This window comes from Eupeodes corollae, chromosome 1, assembly GCF_945859685.1.
Source record: "Eupeodes corollae chromosome 1, idEupCoro1.1, whole genome shotgun sequence".
NCBI classification, from domain to species: Eukaryota; Metazoa; Arthropoda; class Insecta; order Diptera; family Syrphidae; genus Eupeodes; species Eupeodes corollae.
Genome location: NC_079147.1, coordinates 292,722,083 through 292,748,487, shown reverse-complemented (window position 1 = coordinate 292,748,487; position 26,405 = coordinate 292,722,083). Strand labels below are relative to the sequence as shown.

The 26,405-nt window shown below is 34.1% G+C and overlaps 1 protein-coding gene across 3 annotated transcripts in view; it reads right to left on the bottom strand.

The window, feature by feature from the left end:
• The window catches only part of LOC129940331 (ATP-binding cassette subfamily G member 4), a 100,859-nt gene extending 78,086 nt beyond the window's left edge, over positions 1 to 22,773 (bottom strand). For 2 of the 3 annotated variants that reach the window (XM_056048635.1, XM_056048637.1), the window contains exon 1: positions 22,311 to 22,773. The gene's annotated coding sequence lies outside the window, so the exon portion shown is untranslated. Of the gene's footprint in view, positions 1 to 3,972; positions 3,992 to 22,310 lie in introns of those variants that run through there. The other variant, XM_056048638.1, reaches the window with a different exon arrangement.
• Positions 22,774 to 26,405: the final 3,632 nt, after the last annotated feature.

Here is a 26,405-nt window from a genome sequence, read left to right as displayed (position 1 = left end):
TAGCAGCAGCAGCATTTATCTATGGCAAAATGTACATTCAGGTTTTCTTCTCACACCGCACTGCAAACAAAATATTTCCTAAAGATAGTTTACACGTTAGGAGTTATATGAAAATTTGTTAATTTAACGACATTTGTTGTCTTCTTGGATGCTTGGTAAATGTTTAAATATATTAGATCAATTGGTTTTTGACAGATTCTTATCGAATATTGTATCTAAATGTTTAAATTTCGTAACATCTACTTCTTCAAAAAACATAGATTTTTGTTAACAAACAAAATTTTAGCAGCTTAGGTTTTTGCAAACCAAGACTAGTTTTAAATTTATGATTTTGTTTTTATTAATTTGCTATTCGAGTGTGAAATAACCTTCGATTTCAACGGAAATTTATGGAATAAAATATTTATTCAAAAATAAAATTAATTTTAATGTTAATAACCTTTTGATTAAAACAAAAAAAAAACATTTAAAATATTTGTTTTTTAACCAAGAATTTATGTATTTTGATTGGAAGTGTGCTCGAGGCATGATGGATGGCGATGTGTCGGTGGCGTTCGTGACATAAGAGTTATTACGATGGTCTGACACGCGTGCTGATGGTCTTAAGAATTAAGTTTTAAATACAAAAAAACACGTTTTTAGGCTTAGAATTATGTTTGAGAATCATAAACTTTATTAGACTTTGACTGTTACATCATCAAAATTTATGCTTATTTCCTCAATAGAGCAAGATTGAGCTTCGTGTGAAAAAATTATTATAGTTTGTTTAGTTTTTTTTTTCAGGAAATTTAGATGATAATTTTATTTCGGATTCAATACAAAGTACATTAAGAAATTTGATGGATTGAACATTCTCACAATAATTTAAAAAAAAATTGTAAAACATCTCTTAACGAAATTGAGACGAGAACACATTTTGACAGAAAGAATAGGGTGCGTTCGTAAATTATGGTCTCAGTAAAATGAGTCTTTTGATGCAATAGATGGCGTGACAGTTTTCAGACATTTTAAAAAATTATAAACTCTATACGAATACTTTATCGATTCAGGTAAGAAAGAAGAACTTTATTTTTTACTTTAAAAAGAATACGAGGAAGTGTTGACATCCTAAAGAGCTTCCGGTGTTTTAAAGCCAACCCAAATGAAAATATCGGAAAAGCTTCAAGCAATGTCAAGCAATGTCCCAAAGGCAGTTAGAATTTTTGGTCATTCGAAAAAAACATGAGAAATTCTTCCTCTTCCTCGGTTCCTACTCTTGTTGTCAATGACATTCCTTTAGTTAGCTCTATTGATATAGCCAACTTATTTGCAAGGCAGTTCGACGAAACTTCCACCTTTTCAGATAGTGTCATGACTCCCCCAGTTCTTGAACGCGTAAACTATTCTATGGGACCAAATTTTTTTCGTGCTCAAACTGTTACGAAAGTTCTTAGATCTCAACATTCGAAAATCCGCAGGCCCTGATGGTATCCCCCCTATTTTGAAGAGGTGTTCTTCCACGCTAGAAAAACAACTTCGTAAGCTTTTCCATCTATGCTATTCTTCTGGGCTTGTTCCGAGTAGTTGGAAAACTGCATTTGTTCAGCCAATCCCAAAAAAGACGAATCTTCTTCTCCCACAAATTACCGACCGATAGCACTAACGTCCCTTCTTTCTAAGGTCATGGAAACGCTTATTAATTGTCAGCTTAAGAAATACCTTGAGGAACGGATTGCTTTTTAATGTCCGTCAATACGGCTTTAAGCAATAGGTCCACTGGTGATCTCATGGTTCATCTCACTGAACAGTGGAACAAATCCTTACATCGTTTTGGAGAAAGTAAGATTATTGCACTTGATATTTCAAAGGCATTTTATAAAGTCTGGCATCTTGCTTTCTTATCGAAAATGCGTGCTTTCGCTATCGATGAATCTCTTCTTCGTTGGATTAGAAATTTTCTTTCGAACCGTTCAATACAAGTTGTTTTGGGCGGATTCAAGTCTGAAACTCATAATATAAATGCTGGTGTACCCCAGGAATCCGTTTTGTCTCCGACCCTCTTCCTCATTTTTATAAATGATCTCCTGTCTGCTACTTCTAATCCAATACATTGTTTCGCTGACGATAGTACTCTTAGCTTTTTATATTCGTTTCCAGACAGATGTCTAGGTTTTTTGAGACGTTGCAAGACATTTTTTCTCCGTCTTATCGGGCTACAATCTACAAAACCTATATACGTCCGAAATATAACTCTCATCTCTGAGCTGGTGCTCTAGTAACTTATTTAGGCTTCTTGGACAGTATTCAAAAAAGAGCTTTTAAAATGATTGGTGACATTAATATCATCAACTCGTTTACATCACTGGAACATCGACGCAAGGTTTCTTGCCTCACCCTTTTTTACCGTTATTTTAAGGGACTATGCTCTAGTGAAATAGCCAGTTGCATTCCTCCCCTTAAACAATTTAACCGTAATACCCGCGCTTCTAGGAATGCCCATCAGTTTAGCCTTGAGCCCAACTTCAGCCGTACTATGAAGTACAGAGATTCTTTTTTAGCTGTACTACGCGAATTTGGAACGCCTTGCCACGCTCTATCTTTTCCTGTCATTGTAATGTTCAGAAATTTAAAACCAATGTATTATCAGTTAAACAACTCTCCCACACAGGGTTTTCTTCTCAAATTTTGACTCGACTTCGATCTACGACGGGAATGGAGTCAAATCAAGCTCATTTCAACTCGATTCAGGTATATACAGAATTGAAGCGATCTTCAAGCTCGCTTCAACAACACATGTTAATGTAGTAGTCTACGAACAAACCCCCTTCTTGAAGAAATTGTAAGATGAACTTTTTTTATAGAATATCAATTTCCAGATGCTTTCTTAACATTTCATCTTGAAAATTGTCAGTTATTGTTAGTTTTTTTGCTAAGTTAATCTCAACTTTTGACAAAACTTTCTTCTATTTGTGTGTGTTTTTTTAATTATTATTCTGACAGATGTTTTTTCAGTTGTACCAACTTTTAAATACAAAAATGTGTCTACTGCGGATCGTTTTGTTGGCAATTTCTCACGCACTTACTATTACAAATTTCAGAGTTAAATGGAACTCTCATATTTTATTTTTTAATTATATTTTCTGTAAGGCTTGCGGCAAGACTGTACTGTCAAAAAACTATAGCATTTTATAGGAAGCGAAACGATTTTACACTGGTGTATTTTCTCCCACTTTCATGTTTTGAGATATACGAGTATGTCTGCCTCCCTCTTCTTTGGTGCACTAAGCAGAAACAGGTAGATCCACTTTTATTTTTCACCTAATTATAAAAATACACATTCAAAATCAGAAGTTTCGTCAGAATATCAGAGCTCATTTTGAGTGACATTAAAGTGTTTTGTACGTCCGACACTACTCTTCGATCACAGCCGTCGAATATCAAACCAACATATACGAACGTAGAATGAAAACCTCGAAATTTTGTATCGATACTCGACTGGAGCTTTAGTTTCTATTCACAGCTGGATTCACTTAAACTTTTATCGGCAGTGATGGCGAGTAGATTTTCAGTTAAACGTTCTTCACAATTTTTAAAACGAACGATCCAAAAGTGATTTAGTTTTTACCATTTTAGCAATTAATTTTAAAAATGTCAATGTATTGTTGAAGTATGTACCTAATGTCAACTGTCAAAAAGAAATCGTTTCAAAAGTGACAGCTGTCTGTCCAAATAAAGTATACGAAAACTTACACATAGTTTTTACTTCAATACAATGTTTAGTTTGTTAGAAATTCTTTTTTTTATGGGAAACTCCGACTTTAAATTTTATGAACTATAAAATGTTGAATTAACTGTCATTCGGAAACAAAAAGAAAATATTTTGCTCTAAATTAATAATAATTTCACCAATGACTTCTACAACATAGGTTCAGCGATGTTCCCTTTTTCTGTAGATACAGATTAAAAAAATTTAACATTTTTGCTCTAACTCACCTTCGAAAACTGTTAATTTATAAAAATTGACAATATATGTACATAAGTCAATTTCACAAAACAATACAAAACAAATATCACTTAATTTTTTTAACGAAAAGAAGAACAATAAAAAATTCAAAATATTAGCACAGCTGTATTTTTACTTCAGTTGCTTTGTTATAAAAAATATGAACACAATAAAGTTTAAAACAAAATCATAAGCGGAAAAATATAAAGCACTTATTTCTAGATTAATACTATTGATACTAAAAATACTGATCCAATATTGAATGCGTTTTAAACTGAATTGCATGCATTAAACCTTATCGGAAATAAAAACTACCAATAACACTTAATATATTATATTTTTTCCATTGATGATCAATGTCCTTTTCATTGTCAATAATTTCTAAGGGCACGTCACATCGCCACATTCTTGAGTGATGTGATTATAGCGAAACAAATATTGATTAAAATTCATCAATATGCGTGCTATTGAAATAATCTTTCGAATGCATTTTCAAGGACAAATCCTTTATATTGAACTGATAATAATATTTTGCAAAATAGAAATATAAAATAATATTTTGATAACAATTGGCGAGTTTATAGTAAATATAAAGTTCAATTAAAAAGATGCGATTAGCATTACATCATCTCCAGACTATGACTGATGTGACTTGACTTCTCGAATAGAAAATCAATCACAATGTTAAAATATTCCAAAGATTTATATTTTTATTGTATTATTTATGCAGGTATTTTCTCATCCGTATATTCATTACTATTTGATTGATTCGTATTCAATTTGAAACTATTTTTAAGATTGTTTCTTTAAGAAAAAAATGTGATTTGTGAATGAGATTTATTTTTAAAATGAAGAAACTTTTAGTCTTAGATTTCCACTTTCCAAAGGTAATTGGAATGAAAATATACCTGAGTTGAAAATAAAAGGCTTTATAATGTCTCTTGGGAGCCATGGGTCTCATATTAATAGTTCACATTCATCAAACATAAAAAAGCGTACAATTATAGGCTGTTTTGATGGCTGTTGTCTGCGGTTTGACAATTGTTTTGACATTTGTGTCTAGTTGGGTTTTTTGCAATTCAGCATAAATCTTTCTCCAGAACAACGCTTTTAGATTTTAGAAATTTACTTTGACACAAAATAATCTGGAGCGAACAGTCCTAACTTTTCGCTGTTTTCATATTTTCCTTTTTTGTCATTATGTTGGTTGCAAACGAATTGGTGATTTTGTTATAAAGTAACATACACAGCATAAATCCATTAAAATAAATTTAATAACTAACAACATTAACATTGAAAGAAAGAAATATTGTGTCTCGGGTGTGTTCGAAAAATCATAAAACTAAGGGCGAGGGCACAATTAATTGGCACTTTACCATTAAGATCGGTATAATTGTATAAAATGGATTTTTCCCTAATCAGAAGCAATTTCAGTCTTATTCTCATAAAGTAATTTTTAAAACTTTAATGTGACCAATAATTATATATTTCTTTTGTAATAAAATAAACAACATCCATAAGACCTATTCTTGTATCTCCATTTTTATAATCTGTTACCTCTTTTTCTCCTTTCTTCGCGGTTAAGCCTTTTCTTTTTTTATTCTTCTTTTTTTTCAATGTTTGCCGCCCTCCGAAGCAAAGATGAAACCGGTTGATCTTATGTAACATGGACTTAAGGTTCATCTCACACTTTGATATATTACAAAACAAACAATGACTGTATAATATAAAAGAATTAGAGACATCATTTAATTGAAAATAAAAGTGATCACATCGATTACAATATAATGAGTAGTTTACGGGGGGGGTTAAATGTCAATTTTGACATTTCTACCATAGTGAAAATATTTTTGATTCTTGCATGACCTTACACACACTCTCTCACTTATTGTCCTTCACAGACAAATTGAAATGTCAACCTTAAGAACCCTACCCACTATCTTTTATTTTTGACGAATTTTTCTGTCAAGAATCAAGGATACAAATTATCCGCCACATATAAATCAGACGTCTTGTCTTAATAGTCATTGTTTTACAAATGTTAGTATAAGCATTATTAGGAGTTTTAACCTATATACATGTACCAAACATACCATTATTGTTCTGTCAAGTAAAATAAAAGAACTCTCTCCTCAATGTGTCAGTTTTAAATGTGGGTAATATTGATGTCTCTACGAACGATCAATATTGAATTCTGCTACAAGGGTGATAGGTGACGCAGATCAACGGCCTGGACGAAGTGAAGATAGCTTTATCGGAACTAAAATCCAACAAAGCTGGTAGAGCTGATGGCATCGCTGCCGAACTATTTAAAGCAGCAGGCGGTGCCTTGGTACGGAGCATGCACCAACTCATCTGCAAAATATCGCCGATGAGTGTAATATCAGCACGGTTAGACCAATACACAAGAAAGGTGACCCTCTAAATTGCTTCAACTACAGGGGCATCAGTCTTCTGAACATTGCATATAACATCTCTCCTACCGTATTTTGTGAAACTCTGAAATCGTTCGTCAACAACCTGATAGGTCCTTTTCAGTGTGGCTTAAGACCTGGAAAGTCTACAATTGACCAAATATTGACATTACGGCAGATCTTAACCAAAAAACACGAACTTTATATCGATACCCACCATGTCTTTATCGATTTTAAGGACGCATATGACAGCATCTATAGGGAAAAGCTTTATGGCTGAATCACTAATACGCTTCAGCTACGGCTTCACCTGACGTTTGCGAGTTCAGCCTTAGGAATTTAATGACGTTTGCGAGTTCAGCCTTAGGAATTCAATGCATTCTATCACAATAAAGCTTCGACCACGCATTTCGTTTGACAATCGTAAGGAAAAGAACGTAATGTGACTCCAAACGGAAGCTCTAGTTTCAATTATCTGAACATTTGCTTTGTCTAACAGCTTAACGGCTGTAAAAATATGTCAACAAACAAAATATTTGCTTTTTAGAGGAATGAAATAGTAGAAATGTCATTGCTTGTTTGTGATTCAGCCATTACTCAGCAATATCTGGTTTTGGCATCCCTGTCAAACTTATGGCTGAATCACAAACACGCTTCAGCTTTGGTTTCACCTGGCGTTTACGAGTTCAGCCATTAAAATTACAATGGAGGTTCGACCTCAAGTTTCGTTTGACAATCGTAATTGAAGAACGTAATGTGACTCCAAACGGAAGCTCTAGTTCAATTATCTGAACATTTGCTTTGTCTGACAGCTCAATGGCTGTAAAAAAATGTCAACAAACAAAATATTTGCTCTTTGGAGGGAATAATAGAAATGTCATTCAAAGCAACCTCGAAGCAGGCCCTCCGTAACGCAAACGAAGCCGAATCTGAAGCGTGTTTGTGATTCAGCCATTATCCATTTGAGCGGAATGACGATGGATAATGCACGCTAACATCGTTTTGGAAAGAATTGTGCAAAACTCAACCGTCAACACTAGAGGCACAATCTTCCAAAGGTCAATCCAATTACTCAGATACTTAGATGATATTGACATAATTGGAAGATCAAATTGTGATGTCAGTGCAGACTTTTTGAGCATTGCGACGGAAGCGGTGAAGATAGGTTAAGTGCTCAAAGGGGGCAAGACCAAGTAAGTAAGAACATTGAACAACGACATCTAGGACAAAACGTCACCATGGACAGTTATAGCTTTGAGGTAGCTAAGGATTTTGTCTACCTAGGCACCGTTCTATCAGTGCTGAAATCAAATAGAGAATAACTCTTGGAAATAGTTGCTTCTCTGGATTCTTCTTTGGACTTAGAAGGCAATTGAATAGTAAAGTCTTCTCTCGAACATCATCCAGGTTCTCATTTATGGCGCTGAGGCCTGGACCCTGTCAAAGAAAGATGAGAGCACCTTATTATGCTTCGAAGGAAAAATTCTTCGGGTGATTCTTGGTCCCGTCTGCCTAGATGGTTAAAAGAATAAAAGTCCAACGACTTCGATGGGTCATGTAGAGCAAATGGATAATGGATATCAACGATCAAGCCCGGAAGAACTTCAAATTCAATCCACAGTGGAGGAAGACCGTGACTTTGGAACGAAACTGGAAACAGCTAACTAGGAACCGAGCAGGCTTGAGACGCATGTTGGTTGAGGCCCAGGTCCACCCGAGACTGTAGCTCCACATCCGAAATAAGAGTTAACAAATTTTGTCGAAAGAAACGTTTCGTATTCGCAACTAAGAAATATTATCTATGTATAGATCATCGCGATAAAATGGCGTATTATGATTTATCAAAAAGAGTTTCCTATTTAATTCACTAGATGGAGATCATGATCACATACTCATTTAACTTCTTTAAAGTTGGAGAAACTACAATATTCGGAATTGTTAATAAAATTCCTTTGACCTTCTACATAATGATCTTAAAGTTATAAAAGGTGATTTTTTAAGAGCTTGAGAACTTTAAAAAAAAAAAACGCATAAAATTTGCAAAATCTCATCGATTCTTTATTTGAAACGTTAGATTGGTCCATGACATTTACTTTTTGAAGATAATTTCATTTAAATGTTGACCGCGGCTGCGTCTTAGGTGGTCCATTCGGAAAGTCCAATTTTGGGTAACTTTTTCGAGCATTTCGGCCAGAAGAGCCCGAATTTCTTCGGAAATGTTGTCTTCCAAAGCTGGAATAGTTGCTGGCTTATTTCTGTAGACTTTAGACTTGACGTAGCCCCACAAAAAATAGTCTAAAGGCGTCAAATCGCATGATCTTGGTGGCCAACTTACCGTTCCATTCCTTGAGATGAATTGTTCTCCGAAGTTTTTCCTCAAAATGGCCATAGAATCGCGAGCTGTGTGGCATGTAGCGCCATCTTGTTGAAACCACATGTCAACCAAGTTCAGTTCTTCCATTTTTGGCAACAAAAAGTTTGTTAGCATTGAACGATAGCGATCGCCATTCACCGTAACGTTGCGTCCAACAGCATCTTTGAAAAAATACGGTCCAATGATTCCACCAGCGTACAAACCACACCAAACAGTGCATTTTTCCTGATGCATGGGCAGTTCTTGAACGGCTTCTGGTTGCTCTTCACTCCAAATGCGGCAATTTTGCTTATTTACGTAGCCATTCAACCAGAAATGAGACTCATCGCTGAACAAAATTTGTCGATAAAAAAGCGGATTTTCTGCCAACTTTTCTAGGGCCCATTCACTGAAAATTCGACGTTGTGGCCGATCGTTCGGCTTCAGTTCTTGCACGAGCTGTATTTATACGGTTTTACACCAAGATCGTAAAATTTTCCATGTGGTCGAATAACACAAACCCAATTGCTGCGAACGGCGACGAATCGACATTTCACGGTCTTCAGCACTCTCAGAAACAGACGCAATATTCTCTTCTGTACGCACTGTACGCATTCGTGTGGTTGGTTTAATGTCCAATAAAGTAAACTGAGTGCGAAACTTGGTCACAATCGCATTAATTGTTTGCTCACTTGGTCGATTATGTAGACCATAAATCGGACGTAAAGCGCGAAACACATTTCGAACCGAACACTGATTTTGGTAGAAAATTCAATGATTTGCAAGCGTTGCTCGTTAGTAAGTCTATTCATGATGAAATGTCAAAGCATACTGAGCATCTTTCTCTTTGACACCATGTCTGAAATCCCGCGTGATCTGTCAAATACTAATGCATGAAAATCCTAACCTCAAAATAATCACCCTTTATAAGATTTGGCCTGTTTCATTTTCGTTCTACATAAAAGACTATTCCAGGTTTAACAAACTCTTATTGCCTTACTCCGGATAAAGTAAATTAAATCTTTAATAGACTTAAGCAAAAGTTTAATAGCCGTATCCACTTAGTGACACCATCAACTCGTTTAATATTTTTTAATACAAACAGGATTCATTTAATCGTACATAAAGTTTAGTCATAATTTTTTGTATATTTTATTAGTTTTTCTTGTTTTGTTTAATTTCATTTCTCATTTTAATTCTGAGAAAAAGTATAATGACGAAAAGCATTTAGTAAAGTGTGCACATTTTATTTGTAATTAATATTCTTAGTCCATTATTATGTGATTCTCTTTCATGATCCTAATATTAATTAAAGTCCAAATTGATTTAACTTTATTCACCCTTTTGTATTCCTAAGCTAAACATTTGTAATTTGTATTTTTGTTTTATTGATAAAATGATGATTGTATGTAATATTGAAGATAAGGGTTAAGATATTAGCACTTTCATGGGTTTTTGTTTTCAATATCCATTAAGAATAATAATGAGTGCTTATTCATTGTACAATGTTTGATTATATCCCTGTTGAATTATTGTTTGATATGCCTGCGAATATGCATTTAAAAATAGTAAAACTAAAGTTTATGAAATTAAATTTAATAAGATAGTTTTGATACTATACCGTGTTTTTTTAATTTTATATCATTAGAACGAACATCTAAGGTGATAAGAAAAAGCAAGTAATTACATTTTAAACGGCAACACTTTTGCAAATTGATTAAAATCCAAAACTTGAGGTTAAAAAATTCCATCATTAGTAATATTGTAAGTAATAGACAAATTAATTATGGGATTGTTTAAATAATTACTCTTAAATGTGAAAATAATTATAATGTTGATGATGAATTAAAACAAACAAATTGTTAAAATTTGTAAAAAGAACTAAAGGGTGATTTTTGGAGCTACTCTATAGCTTTGAAATAAAATGTGATTTATTTTAATTGCAATGAAATTAAGTTTATTCAAAAGGTTATCTTCTGGCATTATGATTCAAATTTGATTTCTTACTGGCCTAAATTCTTTATATACCTGAGTCAGGTTGAGATTTATCTATTCTAAACTGAGATAAACCTTTTTTGGAAACATAGCAAAACATAAATATCTTTTTTATTGTTTTTTTTTGCAAAAGAAGCCCAGTTAGTCCATTTTCACTAACAAAACTAAATAATATCAACAGTAATAGATTCGTTTTTTCCGCAATGGAAAACACACATGATTCCAAATGGAGAAAAACTCAACGAACACAGCCATCGAGATAGAAATGCAATATCAATCGTACCAACATTTCAGAACGAAATCACATAAGATCCATTCGAGGCTCGTATAAATGTCAAAAACCTATCCATAGTGAGATTCTACTCTAACTTTTCACTATGGATATTTTTTTCGTGTAAAATCCTACTTTACTATGGATAGATTTCCCAACAAAACACGGGTATTGTAAGATTTTACACGAATAACAAAAACAATATCCATAGCAAAAATACTCCATTTACTAAGATCGGAATCTTTCGTACGTTTCACTCTCCAAAACCCGTTTGTTTACATTGTTGTATTTGTAATATTGACAATTAGTCCATAAATAGATGTGAAAACAAACAAAAACAAACGATGCCGTGGGCTGGCGGCACTTTGTAAAGCAAAAACAAAATGGGGGTTAATAAGTTTTTTTTTCAGATTTGTATTCTTACTTTTTTCGATGAAAAAGTCAGTTTTTAGCTTTAGTTTTGCAGTAATTTTATTGATAGCGAACAAATGTACACTTTTGTCCTGAAAAAAGCATGTTCAACTTCAGTTAAATATAATTTATTCACTCATTTACAGCAATCATTACGAAATTCTTTAAATTTCATAATTAACTTCGGATTATTGTATCAAGGATGCGTTCGAAGAACCATCAAGTTAAGGGTACGAGCGCAATTTATTGTATTCAAATTTTTGTTTGCAAGTATATTAATAGTTTGTTTTTAATGGTTGAAGCTTGCAACTATTTTTCAATTCCATTTTGATTAATAAATATTAAATTTAAAAAAAGAGTTAAAGTCGGAAAATTCCTCATCCTCAATACATTCTTGATTGATGGAAGCATACATGTGTTTGCTATACAAAAAACTTTGCATCAAAGGGACACCAATATTTAAAAGAAATAATCAGAACGATTATAGCGAACTTCTTGAATAAATGCAGAGCAAATAAAATGCAAATTTTGACGTTAATCACAAAATGAAAACGTCAAAAAATCGTTCTGAATTCATGCACAAATCATTCAATAGAACATGTAATCGACATGAATGTTTATTGTTGACGTACAGAACTTTCTTTTAGTGAATTCGCACAGTTAAACGCAAAATACAATTTTCATTCATTCTTTAAAAATGTTTAGTTACCAAAGCTCAAGTCTACTTATTATTGTTTGAAGGGTATGATAAGTAAAAATGCTGCTAAAAAAAGTTACTTAAATCTATTTATTGCACTCATTTACTTGGTATTGTGTGTAACCATATTGCCTATTTCTATTCCTTAATGATGCTTTACACAAAGCAACTTATTTTTAAAACATGGTTCCATCAAATTTGTATTCCAAAATCTAACTACAAACAAAATTCTAACTCTAACATAGTCCCTCGAAAAGAATATTTCTGCAACAAACAAAACTAAAATTTGGCCGTGCAATTACCGAAATGATGAAAATACTATCTACTACTGAACTAGATAAAGTTGGCAATGGAACTTCTAACTTTTCCAGAAATGCTATAAGTTTGCTCCAAGCAAACTACAGCTGAAAAAATGTTCTGTTTTGGTGTTTTACAAACATTGAGTTATACTTTTGTCCATTTCCAATTATACTAAACAAGTTGCAGCTCAAATTGTGTTCGTAAATAATTTAAATAAAAAAAACACTAATAAATCATTAAATATGTTTTTGGTCAATCTTATTTTATTTAAGATACATTTACAACATTTATTTGGATTGAAATTAAAAAGCTATTCAAATCTTCCAATTTAAGACCATGTCAGCACTTCAAATTCTGTTTGTTCGGACTGTTTCGTTTTTGAACGAAGGTCAAAATGAATCTTACTACGGATGGGTTTTTGACATTTATACGAGCCTCGAATGGATCTTATGTGATCTCGTTCTCAAATGTTGGTTTGATTGATTTTGCGTTTGTATCTCGATGGCTGTGTTCAATTTGGGGATACAAATCAATCTATTACTGTTGATATTACTTAGTTTTGTGAAAATTGACTAACTGGAGTTATTTTGTAAGATTAATCAATATAAAAGATATTTATGTTTTGCTATGTTTCCACCAAGGGTTTATCTCAGTTTATATTAAATACATTTTTTTGGTGTTTCCACCGCACAAGATTTAAAAATGATTAAGTTTGACCGAACTTTCTAAAATACAAATGGTGTTTCGATTTTTTCGACGTGTGAAGTGCGAGTGCGATAGTTTGATTCTTGTTAAACAATGAATGATTAGTTCAGCATTATATACTAAGAATACCTACTCCGTGTACATTTTTTTTTTGTAATTTGATTAAAACAAAACTATATTTTTTGTACACGAATACACAAATAAACAGCCCATATTGCATTATCTATAAAACCAACTCCCCCACACAGGGTTTTCTTCTCAAATTTTGACTCGACTCCGATCCCCGATCCGGGATTCAAACCGAATCAAACTCATTTTAATTCGACTCAGGTATATAAAGAATTAAATCTCGCTTCAAGCTCTTCAACACCACATGTTAATGTAGTACCTAGTCTACGAACAAACCCCCTCCTTGAAGCAATTGTTAAATTAACTTTTTTTTAGAGAATATCTATTTCCAGATGGTTTCGTACAATTTCTTGTTAAAAATTGTCCATTTTATTAGTTAGTTTTTTTTGCTAAGTTAATTTAAAAATTTGATTTTCACAAAACTTTCTTCTATTTGTGTGTACGTTTATATTATTCTGACAGATTTTCTTTTACTTGCGTATCGTTTTGTTCTCAATTTCCCACTGTACTGTATATGGAATTCCAAAAAACGAATTTACTGCCTCTGCTAACTCGCACGTAGTCTATCCTGATTTTCCAATTTTCGTGACTTTTTCCAAATTTACAATTACACGGCGCGTGTTGCCTTGTTCTGTATTTTTTTGGGAATTATCATTAGCTTTATAGCTAAACAAATTTCGCGTATTACGTATTTTGAACAGAACCATGTATTTCTAAATAAATATTGCACTGTTTGGAATCGTAGTTCCATTAATTTTGAAATGTCAGACAAAGCAAAAAACAAAACCCAACAGCGCTTATTTGGATGCGGCTTTGTCATTGGAGCCAGACTTAAGCAAGAAGTCTTGAGCTATAGGTGCATTAACGGGCGTCTCATGACCATGCGCATCAAGGCTTAGTTCGGCAACATTAGCCTGATATGCGCGCACGCCCTCACAGAAGAGAAGGATGACAACGCCAAAGATTTGTTCTTCGAGCTCTTAGACAAAAAATATGAGCAGTGTACTAGCTACGATATTGAAATTGTCCTGGGCGATTTTATTGCCAAGTTAGGAAGGGAAGACATCTTTGGTGGAATAATCGGGAAAAACAGTCTGAACGACAACACTTCCCACAACGGATATAGGATCATAGATTTTGCTGCGGTGCGAAACGTTATGGTAGCCAGTACGCGTTTTCCACACCTCAACATCCACAATGGAACTTGGAGTTCTCCAGATTAATCAACCGTCAACAAGATTGACCATATTGCGATCGACGCCAGACACGCTTCCAGCATCATGGATGTACGAACTTTCTCAGGAGCTAACATCTACTCGGACCACCAGCTAGTTTAAGCCAAGGTAGCACTTCGGATTTCCAGACCCAAGGCAAAACAGGGAGGTGTTGGGAGAAGGTACAACGTTGAACGGCTACAATCACCAGAGATGGCCAAATCCTTTTCCGACCGAGTTACAAGTAACCTCTCTCGAAGTTCTCTGCCGCCAACACAATGTATCGAAAACCAGTGGCAACATTGCCAAGATGCAATCATAGAAGCCGCCTCTGATGTGCTGGGTTTGAAGCAGCCACCAACAAGGAACCCCTGGTTTGATGAGGAATGTCACCAGGCAAATTCAGCCAACAACAGGCACGCAAAGCCGCGCTGTATAAAAGGACGAGAGCTGCTTGCAAGCTATATAAGTAGAAGAGGCGGGTAAAACACCCACTTCTCCGAAGGAAGAAGGGACAGTATGAAAATCGTGCGGTCGAAGATGTTGAGAGGTTCAAAATAAAGTTCGAAATCGAAGGCTGCAAAGGTGAAAGTGAAAACATCCTAGTGGTACCGCAGTCAATGCTGAGGATATGGAAGGACCACATCTGCAGACTGTATAACGGCGACGACGAACTGAATTCAGCTGTCAGGTAGTTAGATCCTTTCAACATAGACTACAAAAGCCAAAAATCTCGTCCTCCCGACTTAGACGAAGTAAAGATTGCCATATCTAAAATGAAGTCTAATAAGGCAGCTGGAGCGGATGGCTTGGATGCTCTTTAAAGCAGCTGGAGATAAGTTGGTTTGGAGCATGCACCAACTTACCTGGAAGATATGGTCGGAAGAAAGCATGTCCGATTGATGGAACCTCAGTATTTTTTGCCCGATCCCGAAAAAAGGAGACCCTCTAAACTGCACCAACTATAGAGGAATCAGTCTACTTAACATCGCCTATAAAATCTTCTCTGCCGTAATATGTAAACGTCGAAAGCCCATCGTCGACAACCTGATAAGTCCTTATCAGTGTGGTTTTAGACCATGAAAGTCCACGGTTGATCAAATATTCACATTACGACAGATTCTGGAAAATACCCAAGAACACCAAATCGACACCCACCATATACAGGGACGAGCTGTAAAGAGCCATGTCTAGTTTTGGCATCTCTGTTAAAAAAGGTTTTAGACAAGGTGATGCGCTGTCATGTGATTTTTTTAACATCGTGCTTGAAAGAATAGTGCAGAGCTCACACGTCAACACTAGAGGCACTATCTTTCAAAAGTCTGTCCAATTACTGGCATATGATGATGACATTGACATAATCGGAAAAACTCAGCGTGATGTCAATGGGGCTTTTGTGAGTATTGAGGCAGAGGCGGCAAAAATGGGTTTAACAGTTAATGAGGGCAAAACAAAGTACATACATGTTGTCGTCAAGAAAGGACATACAACACCGACGTCTGGTCAAAACGTCACAATCGACAGGCGTAACTTTGAGGTAGTCAAGAACTTCGTCTACTAAGGCTCCGCCGTAAACACAGAAAACAACACCAGCGCTGAGATCAAACGCAGAATAACTCTTGCTAACCGCTATTTCTTTGGACGAAGAAAGCAATTGAGTGGTAAAGTCCTCTCTCGACCAAAGTGTTGCTATATAAGACCCTTATCATCACCGTCCTGCTATAAGGTGCAGAAGCATGGACTATGCCAAAAGCGGATGAAAGCGCCTTGGGTCGGTTCGAGAGAAAAGTTCTTCGTGTGATCTACGGCCCCGTATGCATCGAAGGGGAGTGGAGGAGAAGATGGAACGACGAGCTGTACGGGCTGTACAGCGACGTAGACTTAGCCAGAAGGGTAAAAGTCCAACGACTAAGATTTCTGGGTCACGTAGAGCGCATGGAAAATCTTCAAATCCACACCCACAGGACAGTGCAGTAGAGGAAGACCGCGGATCAGGTGGCGCGCACAAGTGGAAGGTGACCTCACCCAACTTGGAGCACGAAACTGGAGACATCTAGCTAGGGACCGAGCTTGATGGAGAAGTTTATTGGGTGAGGCCCTAGTTCCCGACTTAATATAAAAAAAATAATAAGTAACGGCTTATTCATTTTGGGGTTTCAGAAGTATAGGGGTGAAATTAGACATCTGTTGAAATAAGTTGTTAACAAATATTTTTTTTTGTCAAATATTTAAGCCGAAAATCTTTTTTTAAAACTATTTGTTGTAAGTTTTTATTTTTAAAAGAAAAACTGTCCTTTGGATTTTTCTAAAAATGTTTCCACCTATGAAAATTTGTTTTCTTTGTTGCTTAGAATTATATTGGAGCTTTTATAATTTGTTGTATGTGTCAAATATCTTGGAGATAACAGTTGTTTTTTTTTATATCTTCTTATTTGAATGAAGCACAATGTATAAAACTAAATTAAAGTCAACAGCGTTATTGTTTCTTGAGATTTTTTGGATCAGCCAAATGTTTCATTTGTATTTAAAATCGGTAGTGAAATAAACACCCTTTATTTTTTTTTTTTAAAGTTGAACAAGTTGATGTTATTATCTATGAACATATAATTATTTGAAACCTAATGGTTCCTTAGATTTGGGTAAGGACAAAAAAAAATATTTGGAACGTACAGGTGTAGAAATGTATACCACATACACACGCACCCTAAAAATCATGTATTTAGACTAATGGAACCTTGAAATATCAAGAACTGTCAAAATGCTTAGTTTGACAAATCGCAACGATTAAAAAACTTCCTATAGGAATTCAATAAAACAATTTTAAATGCAAAATAATAAAAACAATTCCATAAAAGATTAAAAAAAAAAACATTAAATCAAATTGACTTAAACGAAAATAAAATGGAACACAAATAATTAAAGTAAAAAAAAAATTAAAAAAACGCCATCAAAACAAAAAATTAAAAAAAAGGAATAAAATAAAAAATGTAGTAAAATACAATAAAAATAAAAAATATGATCTACTGAAATAAAAGCAATACATAAAAATAAAACATAACTGTAAATAAAATTTTAAAATTACCGAAACGTCAACAGATCATAAAAGGTCCCATTATAACAAAAACATATTTAAAATATTTACCTTAAAGTAACAAAATACTTAATTGAAATGTTCGAATAAAATTAAAGAAAAATACTAAAATCTTAGAGATTAATGATATTTATGGTATTTTTCATGGGTACAATCAAGTAATATATTTTGGATCAGTCAAAAACCAAGAAAATGTATGAAAAACATTTATAAAACTTGGTCAAAATTGATTTTCGACTCAAATATCTTTTCAAAAATTTAAGATATTGGCTTCAAATTAATTTAATTTTATACAGAAGAAATAAAAACATTCAAAAATGCTACTAAAATTGGAAAATTGGTTCTCTAAAAATCTTCGGAACAAAAGCAGATATTGAAATAAAACTAAATTTATTATTTGAAAAACGTTGTTTGCTAACTTAAAGTTTTTTTTTTTTTATTTAAATTACAACTTTTCTTACGAACAAATAAAACCATACAAAAAGAACAATAAACTGATAAAAAAAAACTCAATAAAATATTGTTATTAATATTTAACTTCCCCTAGGAAGTCATTGTAATGGTTCCGATTTACTCAAAGTAAAGTTTTGACAATTTTTACGTGATTTGAAACACAAAAAAGACAATTTTGTATGATTTGCAACATAAAATGAGATATGCTAAAAATTAATTTAATAAGTAAAACTGTTCCGGTGGTTAAGAGCTTGTCGACAAAATTTGAATAAGTTTAGCCAACCTAGTGCTCCATTTAGGATTTCGTAAAATTCTTGAATTGTTAAAATTCTTTTCCGAAAGTGTAATCTACGAATTTCTTGTAAAATTGGGCAAATAGCTAAAAGGTATCCATATCTTCGATTTCTCTTCTGTTGCACAGACCACATAGCTGCGGCAAATCACTTCGGTGTGGTATAAAGTTTAAGTGTAAGATTTCGACTCTGGCTTTAAAAATAATACTTATCTGAGCAACTGAGTCTCAAGTACCTCATGTCTGAACTCAATTGATGATTTAAGTTTCTGCATATAAACGTTTCTAGATGTGAGGAAGTTGCACTAAAAAGATTTTCTACATACAATTTTTGGTCAACATTGGTTTCCGAAAGGTTGAGGGAAGATTCTGTTGCTATTGCGAGTTGGTTCCAGTCTTTAAACGGAGATGCATTCGATTGCAGCAATTTTTTCACAAAATTATTTTGTGAATGCACAGTTCACTTCTTTTCATCACCTGAACAATAAAATCCGTATTAGCCTTTAAATTTTGTATATAAATAGGTGATGCCTGACTCTACGTAAATGGCGTAATTTGGAGATGAGTAAGGCAAACGAAACAAGCGCTTAAAGAAGTGCCTTTGCAGGCTCTCGAAAGCATCTAGGTTCAAAAAACCGAAAACTTGTGCACCATAGCACAAACATGAATTTATTGTTGCATTCAAAATCAAATGGGGTGGCGCAACAGTCCGTTGTGAACCAGGGCCTAGTGACTTACAACTCGCAACCATTCCTGTGTGCGAGTACTGTTGTCAGGAATGGAGGGGACCTACAATTTTGGGCCGAATCCGAACGGCTAGTTTGAGAAAGCACTTTTTCATGACAAGAATTACTCTTCAAGGATTTGTCAATTCCTCGCAAGAGGTAGTACCCGCGAAAATTATTTTTTTTTTAAAGTTAAGGTGGCACAGGCAGGGATTGAACCCAAGACCCCTTGCATGACAGTCCAACGCACTAACCATCATGCCACGGGTATTGTTGCATTAACGACTTTATATTTAGATACCAGATCAATGTTGGAGTTGGAGAAGAACTTAGGCCACATCAAATTTAGTACCAACTTTGCTCTTTTATTTTTTATTTGAGCATTGTTAGCGATCTCTAAATTGTGGGTTAGAAACACACCCAAGCATTTAAATTCCTGGACTATTTCGATAACGGTGTTATTGAGCGACCACTTTTCATCAGAGCGTCTTCTTGTTTGCCTACCTTCAAAAATCATAATATTTGTTTTTTGTACATTTATTTGCAGACCCCAAGTCTCACAAAAAAGCAAAGTCGGTTAATTTGCATCTGTAGCGAAGCTGGATTGTCGGCAAACATAACCAAATCGTCGGCATATAATAAAACTTTGACAATGTTGTTACCAAAAGAGACTCCACCAGGAAAATGATCGAAAATACCATCAATGAAGAGAAAAAACAGTAAAGGGCTCAAAATACAACCTTGCGGCACATCGGCTGTTGTTTCGAAACTATTCGAGAAATCATAACCATCCCATACCCTTGCATAGCAGTTTAAAAATGCACGACTGGGTCGCACGAACTTGCTCCTGTACCTATACAAAGAGTCTGTTTAAAAAAGTACCTATAAAATAAGTTTGTTTTCAAAGATATTAATATAATTTTACTTGTAAGCATACTTAACGCAAACAATTGTTTTTGCTTTGTTTTAATTTCATATTGGATGAACCAGGATGGAAAATAAATTATCTGAAGATGAGAAAGAGGAAGAACATGTGTGTTTAAATTGTAAAGCGATCGCCAATTGGTTGTGTAGTTAGGTAGGTGTCTAAAACGGATAAAGAATATTTAATTGGCGTGCTCAGCCATGTGTATGATGATAATGAAGGAATGTTATTAGTAGGTAAAAGGTAATTACAACAATCCAATCACATTCCTTCTTTCCTACAGGTTTTTAGCGAAAACATGGAGTTATTACGTTCAGTTTATTTTTTTCGTTAAATTTTAAAAGAAGAAAAAAATGTTGACCCGTTTTTGAGGAATAGAATTTTTGAAAATAAAAATTCAACATTTTTTTTTAAATCCAAACAATAAAAAATTGCATTTTTGATAACCAAATATTATTAGAGCAACATAAGAGCTTATTCAGTTAAAAAAATTATTGAAATCAGTTCATAAGTGGCTGAGAAAATTAAAAAAAAACAAAAAAAGTGGCTGGGATGCGACCCACACTGATAGCTTCCATCCCGTCTGTCGATTTGTCTTGCTTAAAAGTTTGTCATATGTACTCGTATCAATTTTTACCAAATTTGCGTACTATTTTTGTAGATTTTGGTAGACTGTTGGATTTTTATATAAAAATTACTGAATATCGAAAACAATATTTTCTGTGAAGTAAAATAAGTTTGAAGCCAATATTTTAAATTTCTGAAAAGCTATTTGAGTCGAAAGTAAATTTTTACCAAGTTTTAAAATTGTTTTTTTTAGAGTTTTAGTTTTTGTAAAAAACTATCAATTCGATTTTTCTCAAAATTGTATCGAATATTGAAAACAATAATTCTTATAAGTAAAAATTAGTCAGAAGCTATTATCTCCAATTTTTTAAAAGATATTTGAGTCGAAAATCATATTTACCAACTTTTGCTAATTTTTCTTCGGTTTTAAATTTTTTGTAAACAAACTGTCAATTAGATTTTTTTCAAAATTTTACTGAATATTGACCACAATATTTTTTGAAAGATAAAAGTAAATTAAAGCTAATATCTCAAAGTTTTGAAAAGATATTTGAGTCGAAAATCAATTTTTACCAACTTTTATGATTTTTTTTTAGGTTTTAAATTTTTGTAAGAAAACTGTCAATTCGATTTTGTTCAACATTTTTCAGAATGTTGAAAGCAATATTTCTTATAAGATAAAATAAGTGTGAAGCCTAAATTTCAAGTTTTTGAAAAGATATTTGAATCGATATTCAATTTTTACCAACTTTGAGTAATGGTTTTTTTAGATTTTTATTTTTTATAAAAAAAAACTGTCAATTCGATTTTTCTCAAAGTGTTATCAGATGTCAAAAACATTATTCGTCGTTGCACGAAATTATTTTGGAGATGAAATCAAATTTTAGTCTCAAAATTTTGGAGTTGACAAATTTTTTTTTTTTTCATTTTTTTTTGATTTATAAAATAAATCGTTAAATGAATTTTTTTTTCAAAAAATATACTTCTTTGATATCACGTTACAATATATTATATAAAATTTAATTCAAGTCTCTAGCGTTTTAGCACGCAATTTTCTTGAAAGCCCTTTATGCATCTTTCTGCCTTATTATCTGTATAACAAAATTTATTTGAAATCGATATCTCTTCTGGTTCTTGAGCTATGGACGACGAAAAATCGTCGCGAACATACGGACGTACGGAAGTACAGACATCTTTCTAAAAATCTTTTATTTCGACTCTAGGGACCTTAAAACGTCGAGAAATGTCAAAATTTTTAATTTGACAAATCGGACCCATTACAATAACTTCCTATGGGAAGTTAATAAAATAAACGGAATACAAAAAAAAATGAAATATAACTAATTACGCCATAGATTAAAAGTAAGGAACTGTGAAAATGCCCAAACGTCAAAAGATCGCAATTCGATGCACTTTCATAAAATTTCATAAAAGTTGCATATGAATAGATAACCCCATCAAATGCAATGAAACTCAAACTAACAATCACTTTCCTGTGTCCCAGCATTGTAATATGAAATAAAACTTTAACTGTAAAGTTTTATCAAAACCAAAACCACAATGCATTTTCTATTCGTTCATTTTCTTTTTTCTGGCAATCACATTTTATTAAATTTCCCATATCTTAAACAAAACAACACTTTAAATAACAAAAAGTATAAAATTAATTGTAACAATGGGACAATAAAACAATAATCTGTGATTCATTAACGTTGAGAATCTTTCATGCATAAAATTCTGTCAACTTACAGTAAACTCTTTATAAGAAAAACTTATTGTAACCTACCTTTGTGTAAGAATCCGCTTGGTCTTTAAGACTCTGTTACACTTTCTTTTTTTTTAACTTTGTTTAATCTGATTAACTATCACACTTCTTTTGTTTGAATTACCGCTAAATAAAAATATTTGTATTTTTAAATCCGTTTTATTTATTTTTATTACATTCAAAGAACAATTGTTGCACTGATTCAATGCACATTTAATTGAGGGGGTGGATGTGAATGAAAAAATTTAATTGAAAAGCAAAAGCAACAACAAAACAAAACCAAACACGAATTATTTGAACCCGTATCTAAACTATAAAATAGATTTAACTAAAGGGGTCCCATTTACGAATAAAACACAAAAACAAAATAACAAAATTCACTGAACGAATGATCAACAGAAAATTTTACGCCAAAATTTAAGCGCGGTGTGATCAATGTGCGAGCTTAAGTCAGACTGTTTTCAACCAGCACTCAACCAGCAGTGTGGATAACTAAACTAACTCTACAGTTCGACTACGAGTAGGTAGGTGCGATCTCGCCCCAAATGGGGCAAACGGAAAAACTCGAGATGGAGATACATTTTTGCTGCTGTTGGGGCCGCTGCTGGCTGATGCTGATGTTAAAACAACGTCGGCAAGATAGGTTAAAGTCGAAAGGAAGTAACTGTTTGAAGCGAGAGTGCATTGCCGTCACCGCGCCGGCCGCCATCCACCGCTCCGCTGCTTCATAAGAGTTCGTTAACTTTATGCAGTGCAGTTGGATACATGATATGCATGGTGCCTTAAGTAATGGCGCCCTAAAATGTGCAGTAAAATGTCTTACCCTTTAGTGGAATTATTATCATGTCAGAAATGATGTGTTAAATTCAATATTAGTGGTATGTGCAATTGGTAATAATGCTGAAGTTGTTGGCGAAACCTTCGTGAATTCTTCTTATAAGATACGGTCAGGTGAGTAAAATTGTTCCCCTTATTTCGCAACTCACTCCATCAAATGTGCACCGAAGCATTCAATCACGAAGTGAAGGACTAGTATTTAATTAAAACGACTGAGCTCAGGTGTCATGTTTTTTATGAAGAAGAAATATCATTGAATGTCAAAAATTTTCATCCTCTAACTATTCTCTTTGAAAGGGCTTTCTTTGGTAAAAAAAGAATTCAATTTAAACTTAAACTATAGGGTGTTTTTTTTTTGCGGCATGAGAAATTTCGATAACTTGTGTATATAGTTTGACAGTTGAGAATGTCAAACTTTGACGCCATGTCTTTTCAGTAAGGTTTGACAAATTCGTAGTACCCGTGGCATGATGCTTAGTGCGTTTGGACTGTCATGCGAGAGGTCTTGGGTTCGAACACTGCCTATGCCACCTAAAGTTTTTTCCACGGGTACTGCCTCTTGCGAGGAATTGACACATTCTTCAAGAGTAATTATTGTCATGAAAAGTGCTGTCTCAAATTTGCCGTTCGGATTCGGCTTAAAACTGTAGGTCCCTTCTATCCCTGAGAACAGTACTCGCACACAGGAATGGTTGAGAGCTGACAGTCACTAGGCCCTAGTTCTCAAACGGACTGTTGCGACACTCAATTTTCTAAGGTTTAACAATTCATAATGAATCGCTTAACGTATGCAACGAAGGGGTGAACAGGATACTGTCCGCATAATTCAAATTAATCCATTATTTTTCAAAAATTCGTCTCGAAGAGATAATTACATTTTTTCATTGTTAAACACTATAACTTTATTATTTTATTTTGCAAGACAAACTAAATAAATGACAGCTACTTTGACAGACGTCTCTGTACTTGACAGTACGACCGAAGTTAGCCGCGAGCGTTACGGTTGAACTGCTTAAGGGAAGGAATACAACTGGCTATTTCTCTAAAGCATAAACCATTAAAATAACGGTAAAAGAGGGTGAGACAAGAAACATTTCGACGATGTTCGAATGACGTAATCGAGTTGATGATGTTAATGTCACCAATCAATTTAAAAGTTCTTTTTTGAATACTGTCCAAGAAGCTTAAATAAGTTACTGGAGCACCAGCCCAGAGATGGGAGTTATATTCAAGTTTCGGACGAATATAGGTTTTGTAGATTGTAGTCAGATCAGACGGAGAGAAAAATTTCTTGCAACGTTTCAAAAAACTTAGACATCTTGTGGCATTTTTGGCAACATCGCGTATGTGATCGCTCCACAAAACGTGGTTCCGAGGATGTCAAGATTTTCCTATCCGAAGAAGAACGGTGTGAATATGAAAACCTAAGGTACTATCGTCAGCGAAACAATGTATTGTATTAGAAGTTGCATACATTAGATCATTAATAAAAATGAGAAAGAGTGTTGGAGATAAAACAGAGCCCTGGGGCACACCAATATATATTTTGTGATTTTCAGACTTGAATCCATCCAATACAACTTGTATAGAACGATTCGAAAGGTAATTACAAATGCATTGAAGGAGGGATTCATGCAAACCGAAAGCACGCATTTTCGATAAGAGAGCCTGATGCCAATCGCTATCAAATTCTTTTGAAACATCAAGTGCAATAAGTTTACTTTCTCTAAAACGATTTAAAGATTTGTTCCACTGTTCGGTGAGATGAACCATGAAATCACCAGTGGACCTATTGCTACGAAAACCGTATTGTCGGTCATTAAGAGCTGATAATTAATCAGCGTTTTCATGACCTTGGAAAGAAGGGACGTAAGTCTAATCGGTCGGTAATTAGACGGTGAGGAAGATTCGCCTTTTTTGGGAACAGGCTGGACAAATGGCGTTTTTCATCCGCTTGGAACGCAGTGGTTTTGCCTGCGTTGAAGAACACCTCTTCAGAAAAATAGCAGGGATACCATCCGGACCAGCAGATTTATGTATGTTAAGATCTTTTAGGACTCTCGCTAAAGTACGTGGGCGAAAAAAGATTTGCCCCATAGAATCATTAACTCGCTCAAGTAAAAGCGGAGTCATAACCCTCACTGGCAGCAGAGTCATAACACTCACAAATTGGCGGTGAACTGCCTAGCAAAGAGAGTTGCTTTCTCTAAAGAGCTAACAAATGGAGTGTCATTCACAACGAGCGTAGGAACCGAGGAAGAGGAAGAATTCCTCATATTTTTTATAAATGACCAAAAATTTGTATTGCCTTTGGGACATTGCAGTATTTTTGGCCGCAATTTTTAGTCATGTAAAAATTTGGTCCGTCGTTGCGTTGCAGGCCTTCCTGGATTGCTTGAACTTATTCCGGTTTTCCTCAGTTGGATTGAAAACAACGGAAACTTACCTTCTTGACCCTAATAACCTCTTTACAGCTCGCATCAAACCATGCGTTTTCCCTAGGTCTAATGCTTTTAACCTTATTTGGGATAAAATTTCTCATTCCCAGGCCCGTTGTGATACCACATGAATCTTTAGGCTTCCTCCTAAGTTCAATAGAACCAGTTTGAGTCTCTTACGAAAATCATTATGACATAAAATAATTTACTGCAGCATTTTGTCTAAAGTTCTTGAACGGCTCTTTTACCTCCAGCTCTGACCGGCAATCGTCCACTATCGATTTCTGATGATTAGATTTTGGAAACTTCGTTAAGGCCCAACTATAATAGACTTAACCGAGCCTAAGCCAGCTTAAGGGAACAAACCAATACGCAGCCTTATATGTCACTAACCATAATAGACGTTCCGCTCAGTTTCGTTAAATTGCACTAACTATCGCGCATTCACTCAAGAGCCATTAAATTGCTCGACCTTAAGCAAATGTCAAATTTGCTTAAGTTACTTGAATCCATTATGGTTACTTTTTGTTTTGACGATAACTTCTGATAACTTTTCGTTCGGTTTTAACATTAGCTTACTTTCGGTTAAGTCTATTATAGTTGGACCTCTAAGCCTCAGTTAATCCACCAAAATTGATAAATTTTACCTTTTCAACTTTCCATTATTGTCACTTTCAAAACAGTGTTACCAACTAAAAATAAATATCTGGGGATTCTATACATAAAAAAACACCCTTTACTCCCCGTCTAGATACATTTAGTTAAGGTTCACAAGAATTTAATACATATCTACTACATATTTAGATGTTAATTTTCTTTATTTACATGATTTTTATAGTTT